We start from the raw sequence: 7,701 nt of genomic DNA, 5'->3' as shown, positions 1-7,701 counted from the left end.
AAAAGATTTTCTACCGTAGTATGACATTCCAGTTTTTTTCGTCTTTTTCTAACAAGACTCGTATCGTAAGTCCGGCTATAGATAGACTCAACGTAAAACAAAAAAGGACCTTCTTCGTCATACAAAAGAATTGCACACAGCGGATGGTCACGATCAAAAATCTACTCTGGGATCCAAAAACTTGAAATAAGCTCGTCGAAAGTCTAGTTGCAGTTTTTCACTCTTTGAAATCTTTTTGGCAAAATCGATTTCTTTCAAATCACCTCAGTACGCGTATCAATATACGGCGCTTCAATGATTGTTATTCGTCAACGGCTACTTTACCCGAAAATCAGCTCAAACCCAGATCAAATCCGACGAAACCGTGGCCTAACCGCAAACGTGCGGAGGCCCGGAAGACAACTGGTCGATCAAGACTCACGTATAATCTGAATAATGCGATCATTGATCAAAGGCTTAAGCATGCAGCGAAGGGTCGTGCAGGTTAATCACTTCTGCGACCTCAGTGGTTTATTAGTAATACTCCTGTAATCGATTCGACCCAGACGTTTCGAGCGGCGTCACCGAGCTAATGAACACTGAGCAGCACCCTTATCCATAAAATTGAGTATATAATCCAAGTAGCATCGGAAAATCCATGCCAAATCAAAAATCTAGTTTCATGTAACAATTCAACCGGTGCTGCCTGAGGTTGAAAAAGAGAACACAGGTCTGCAAAAAAATCCTCCATCGAACAAAAGTATTAATAAATATGAAGATTTTAATGAGCCAAATCTATATCTGTTTTCCGTTTTTTTTTGTCACTGTATGTATTATGTTATATGATTTTTTTATACTATTCAAAATTTATAATTTGCAGTGTTTTATTTTTGCATTCACACTACTTTCATGTATTTGAATAGTATTTGTACATACACACCCAGTTCGAACTTATGGAATGAGGAAGAAAGTTATCTCCTAACGCTGTTTCCACACCAATGCGTGCCCTTCCGCAGTTCTCGTCGTGAATTCATGTCGCGTAGAACGAATATATAAAAAAACTAGAAAATAACTCGAATTATACTAATATATAAATTTTATGATGATTTTAATATTTCATCATTTGAATTGGATAACTTTTTTGTACAAATAATGTTGCTATGATTAGTGTTTGGTGATAATTTGTAAACAAAAATATCGCATCATTACAGGGGAATAAAATCAAAACCATTTTATTATTAACTCCAATGAAAAAATTCTAAAATGGTCTTGAAACTGTAAACAATAAAGCGCTTACACTCAAATTGCTTAAAGTCTTTTCATTTTTTTTTAAACAAAAACTGCTAAAAATCGGTATGCTTTAGACCGTCCAAGCTGTACACCCACCCCTCTTAAAAAAAAAAAAAAACATTACATGCAAGGTATATATGGTAAATATTTTTGATTACTATATTTTGATTCAGGAAACTCAACTCTATTACAATCATACATAACAATAAGAAGAAAGAAATGAAATTTTTTTTTTTTTTGTAGACTAGTGTAATCAGACTAACGAACTCCGCAAAATCAAGCGACGAAGAAACGAGTAGGTTTCTGTAATGATCGGAAAGTTGAGTACGTACCCTCAATTCCAGCTTGAAGCTGCAAGTAATCCATTTATTAAAGCTTGTCTGCTCGACAAGTCAGTTGAGTGGTAAAATCCAGTTCGTAAACGATCGGCCAATAATACCCACCTCACCGTAACCGTAAAGTTAATTTCTCTCGAGTGTGCTCGATGCAACAAGTGCAGTCTGTCAGCAGGCAATCATTGGTTCGGATATCAATCCTTCTGCTATTACAACCAGACGAAAACAAGCTCTATAATAGGAGGGGGGTACAGAAGTTAGGGAGACGATACAGGAGTGAACTTTTACCGCGAACAACTTGTTTGAGAAACTATCGCTTAACCCCATCATACTGAGATGTTGTTGCCATATTGTCAATAATTCAGTCGTTGTGAAAATTACGGGGCACGATAAAAATGAACTAATCAGTGCTTTACTCACTAATGCCGAGGCATGTGAAGTCCGTACGAAATCTTGGATTTTTGTACTTTTATGTTCCCGAGTCAAGACGACTTAAGAGTTTGGTGCTTTCGGACTCAGACCGCAGTTTATTTAAATGATGAAATTACCCTTAAGAAAGGAAGAAATTTGCCGAGCCTCAATTTCGAAGTTGAATTTGAATCTGTCGTTGATAAATAACCGGCAACGTCACCGTTTTCCAACATACGCTGAATTACAAGGGTAGAAATGGCCACGTTCGAGCCATTTGACTTACCCCAAGTTGAATATATACCGACATAGGATTACTTCCAGGCAACAAAATAATTCCAACTTGCTACAGCATCAATTTAACGTACGGGGAAGAACAATTACTAACTCTGGCTCAGCATTCACGAAATTTTCCGTGGACAGTAGCGTGCAGGATGCTAAAAGGGAACCCGAAGACCCGTAGGGAACTTTCGGCAATACCAACGACCCCGATACAATAATCGGTGTCCCTTTCCTCGTCCTTTTCGGTTTGGGTAGCTAATACGGATAATTAGGCCGTCTCCACTTTTATTTCCCTAGCAGATACAACCGCTGCTGGATAGGTGAATATTTAATCACCTGCCGCATGTGTCCCACGGGATTCGCGATATTGCGGGGGAGGATCTTCGTAGATCCACTCCCGGAATCTCCCATATAATAACCGTTCGACTTCACCCTTGACCCTGACCTCCTTCTGGCCCAAAGATAGAGAGCTTAGGTTTTTGCATTTAGTTTGACGACAAGCAGCCTTGCGCCCCTACATTTCTGCCTCGTTCTCCATCTCTTCCTTCGGGAATTAAGCCTCCTGGCTCCAACGTCCTGGTTAAATTTTGACAAAGATTTCACCGAGACGTGGTGCTGCTTGAGCTCCTACCTCTATCAAGTCAGAGTTTAAACTTGGAGCGAGACTTGAATCGGTAAGGAGCCCGGCTCCAGTTTTGCATGCATTTCATTTATCTCCTTCACCGTTACACACAATTTCCCGTGCTGCGGCACAGTGAGCTGCTGCATTATATTTCCGAAAATATTAAGACGGAAGAATATAATTTATTCGTTCAGGCCGGTAGAGACATACGTGCTCAGTATTCTCGGTCCTTGGAAAAATATGAAAGGAAACGGAGTTGCAGGGATGGCTTGGGTTTTGTGAAATCGGTCAAGGTAGAATAACTCTTAAAATATCGCGTATCTCGCTGCGGTGGAATAATATATGAGTAAACTACGAAAGTATACCGAGAACCCAGCGACAAACAGCATTGTCATATATTCGTTCCTCCCCATCGTCCGTACACACACAAAAGTGATGCTGGGAAAAAATGGCGAATGGGGAAATGGTTTCGAACGTGAAAAAGCCTGGCTGTTTCATTTATTTCTACGATTTTAGCCGAGCTTCGAGTGACCTCTGTCGCCGTGAGCCAAGCAGCCTTAATTCCTTGCACGTTATTAGCTGAAAGCTACAGCTGCGACGAGTTTCAAAGGAATTAGCCATGACGTACAAAGGGGGGTATTAAACATTCGATTAGCGTTTGTAAAAGCTGACGCTCTCACCCTCGACCTGGTTTTTGACTCTGGTGAATAATTCGTTGTTTGTGCAACCATGCAGATCGAGGCACACCGGGCAGAAACGTCATTCGGTGAAACGTAATTGATGAAAATACGTGCTGCTGCCAAAGAGGGTGCCGTGCCAAATAATTTGCATATATATTTAAGCTTGGTAGAGGCTTCACGGGTGCAACTGACAGTTGCTTATCTAGCGGGCGAAGGCTGACATTTCTCATCCAGATGCCGCGTTGTCGCAAGCTCGACAAAGCGGTTGACGCATTTAATATCACTTTCTTGAAAAGGTGAAAATACTCCGAAGCCCAGGAACGATACGAAGTACAACCGAACCATTCGAGAGCGCAAGCTTCACGGTGTTTGGCTTTCCGGTCGCGCTACGAACCGCGAGAGAATTAACCGTTCGTCGTTTGCTTTGCTCCGAAACCCCCAGCCAGACAAGAATCACTCTAACAATCGTTGGATAACGAGGGCGGGAGATAGAAAAAAAGAAAACTTTGAAGCACGTAAGCCCCTGAATGTTCGCTAACCTTTTGGCGCGTACCTGTATTGCCATTGGAGTGTATAGAATTGTTGGTGAGAAGTGGAGGGTTCGGGTACCGATGGGCTTGCAAACGGCGTGTGGGAATATCTCAATAGTTGATTTATGTCTCATATGAATAACAAGTGCTGGACTATCGGAAGCACCAATTACACAGGTCTGCGAAACATAACTTTTAATTTACCCCTCGAGTAATAATGCTTTTTTCAGGCATTAAAGTGTGTTGGGGTAAAATGTAGCGCTAATTTTTTACAGCACATCGAGATTTATTTTTATGCATCGTTGAACTATTTTTATGGAACAAAAATAAAATAATATAATACTGAATGTTTGGGCATAAAATGAACAGCATTAGGTTTAAACAAAACTTGAGAGACCAGATAAATCAAACAGACTTGTGATATGTTTTTCTACTTTCTTTAATGCTCATGTTCAATGATGAGATGAACCGAATCGTCGGTACAAGAGTAAAAGATATCACAAGTCTGTTTGATTTATCTAGTCTCTTAATAGTCTTGTTTGAATCTAATGCTGTTCATTTTATACCCAAACATTCAGTTTTATATTAATTTTATTTGCGTTCCATGAAAACAATTCAACGATGCAAAAACATAAATCTCGATGTGCTGTAAAAAACCTAGCGCTATATTTTAATTCCACAATCTTAAGTACCTAAAAAAAAAGCATTATTATTATTTGAGGTGGAAATTAAAAGTTATATTTCGCAGGCCTGTGTTATCGAGCAAGCATTCTACGTTGTGCGCAGTCCAAAAAAATTAAACCGAGAAATAGAAATATCTAAAGATTTCGGAGCATGCATTCTGATGGCCACTTGTGCGAGATAATGCCTGTAACTACTTGTTTGAATTCAGTATATTATATCCATACAGTACCAATTCCCCGTTCGCGTACTTATTTAGCCCAGCTGGTTGCCGGTGTTGCCACAAGATTTTTGAATGAGAATTTTAACGATCGACCTACATTTACTTGCCCCGTTTACAGAATATTATTACATACACGCGGAGATATTGTATGTATAGATATTTATGTACAGCTGTGTTGCAATAATGTCAAACGTAGCGCCTGAAACTATATAAAAGTATATACGTATGGGTATAACTAGCGGTAAGATTCATCGGAGACTCGTGATTGGATAAAAATAATCGCGAAGTTGGCTTGTAGTGAGTGTCCTTATTAAATTATACATATATATATGTATGTATATATAAATTATAATAGTACCTTATGTGTATATTGCATATCTACCGGCTTTTACAAACCCCCAGAACCAAGGCAAACCGAATACGTACTCCGCCGAATCAAAGTTGATCTTTGACCTAAAAGTTGGGTTTTCATTTTACAGAATATTTTCGGGCTCCAGGAATGAAGCGGTACTTCGTTAGGAAAGCTAGAAAAACGTTGAATTGGGTTGTTCAGATACGATGATGAAAAATATCAGTTCCTTCGTTGACGGAGAAATTCCCGATGGTATCGCTTGTCAGTAATCGATAACGCGTAATCTATGAGTTTGCGAAGAAGCCCGGTGCTGTGAAATTTTCAGGAAATGCGCGAACTCGGTTTTAACACAATACGCCTTAAAAGTGATTCAGAGCACAGACTGGCGCTGTTACCAAATTTCCATTTAACCACGCACTTAATTAACGCACGGAGATGTATCTGATGCGGTTTGCCGCAGGGGCGGGGGGGTCGGGGGTCGAGTCGGTTTTCCCCAGCTACTGAAACTGTTCTATAACTGTATACATAGACCACGTTATGCGGGGGTAGTCAAGTTTTAGATTTCCCCCAGACGGGGTAAGAACGACACAACGCCGGACCAAATCGTGGGTCGTATATGCGCAATATTATCTAGATCATGGTACGAAAGTTTTTTGTCGCCTGGCGGATGTTGAAAATTTCAAAACATGTAGCAGCTGTAGTTTCGTGGGATATTTTAAGTGAAATTAGTTCGTCGCGAGTCAAGAGTAGCCCAATGAGAGTGCATGAAAAGTATGTTGATGTTCGCTGCTAACTTTGAAAATGGGAATAATTACATTGAGGTAACTTGTAACAGTAAGTTACTTGTCAAAAATGAGAGAATCGACCGGCTGTTGAATCTTAAGCAGAGATCGGGAAGCAATTACTATCTCGACGTATCCTGAATATGACGAGAATTTTCAGAAGGAGAAGCAAATAATCCAAGAAACGCGCCGTAATTCTGAAGAATTTCCAATAGTAGGATTATCCATGGCAGATTCTCGCCGGCATATCCAGATTCTCGTAATATAATAATTGCGAGTTCATTAGATTTCTCTTCATCCCTCTGGAGGACCTCATTACCGCGCGTTCGGTATATCCCAGGATCAAAGGCGTCGGTAGACTTGGAATTTTCGAACCATGAATAAGAAAAAGTGTCACGCCAACGTACGAGGTTTAAGTTTTTTCATACTCCGATGTTCCTGGGGCTGGATTTCTCGGCGTGTTTATCACCGTGTCCCCGGAAAGCGAAGCCGCCTGAGAATAGCCCGCGAGGTGGAACCGGAAACGCAACAGCCCGTTGTAAATTTTCTACACTTTTCTCACGATTTGCTACAAATCGTGGTCCTCGTGTTGCGATATCTCACGCAGGCTGGCTGTTTCCTCTAAGAACTTTCCGTGATATCACTCGCACTCCACCGCGTAAGAGCGTCGGGGCTTATGGGGTCACCTCTTAAAAAAAACGCCTGGGGGAAATGCGAAACCGGAAGCACTAATCTTTTATCACGTGCACCTTAAGGTGGGTATTATACCCAGGACGCTCTCTCTCTCTGCGGTATTTGTATTAAAAATGTGCACCACGTGTCGCTGGATTCGTCTTTTTTTCCATGTTTGACTTTTTCCCCTTTCTCTCTTCTTCTCCTCCACAAGTTAAAATCTCTTCCGCCTCTGTATACGTTGATATTAAACCTACATTATACACCTATACGCCTAATCGCAAGGAATAATACTTTTTTAGAATAGTATTCCGTACGCATATCTTGAGGAACTAGTGATATCGATCAAAAAATCGTCATCTTTACTCAGGGTCTTAGCTGTTGGGAGAAGACGATCAACGGGGATGTGTTATTCTGCAGCGACCATTACCTACGAGAATTTTATAGGGGGTGTCTGTTAAGTAGGGGTAAAATTGTTTTATTCAATTCAGCAGAGTCTTGCCGCAATATCGACACCCCAAGGGGCCGAGTTCTCCTCTCTCCTTAATTGGTCTAATTGCACTTGCCTGTGTACTCCCTGCAGTTAGCAGGAAGGTGAGCCTCGGTGTACCGAAGCCTCGCCGTGGTTACCTCACGCGTTTTAATTGGCCAGCCCATCACGATGGAAATTACTCGGGAGCACCATGTCAGAAATTCAAACATAAATGAAACGCGTTACGCGAGACTTGAAGACCCCCGTGAACCCAATAGCGCAGGCCTCGATGTGTAGAGAAACTTGCAAAAGCCTCTTCGATAACGAGCTTCAGGGCACACGTCGAACCGAAGAGACGTTAATGCTGTTTAAAATCTGATGCAACAGCACCCT

The 7,701-nt window shown here is 41.1% G+C and overlaps 1 protein-coding gene across 14 annotated transcripts in view; it reads right to left on the bottom strand.

Annotated features, from left to right (window-relative positions):
- Positions 1–7,701, bottom strand: part of LOC124177323 (peripheral plasma membrane protein CASK) — a 142,025-nt gene that overhangs the window by 91,948 nt on the left and 42,376 nt on the right. The window lies entirely within an intron of this gene.

The sequence above is a fragment of the Neodiprion fabricii genome, chromosome 3 (genome assembly GCF_021155785.1).
Source record: "Neodiprion fabricii isolate iyNeoFabr1 chromosome 3, iyNeoFabr1.1, whole genome shotgun sequence".
Lineage (NCBI taxonomy): Eukaryota > Metazoa > Arthropoda > Insecta > Hymenoptera > Diprionidae > Neodiprion > Neodiprion fabricii.
Note: the sequence above shows the minus strand (reverse complement) of the source record. Positions and strands in the feature narration are given on the sequence as shown.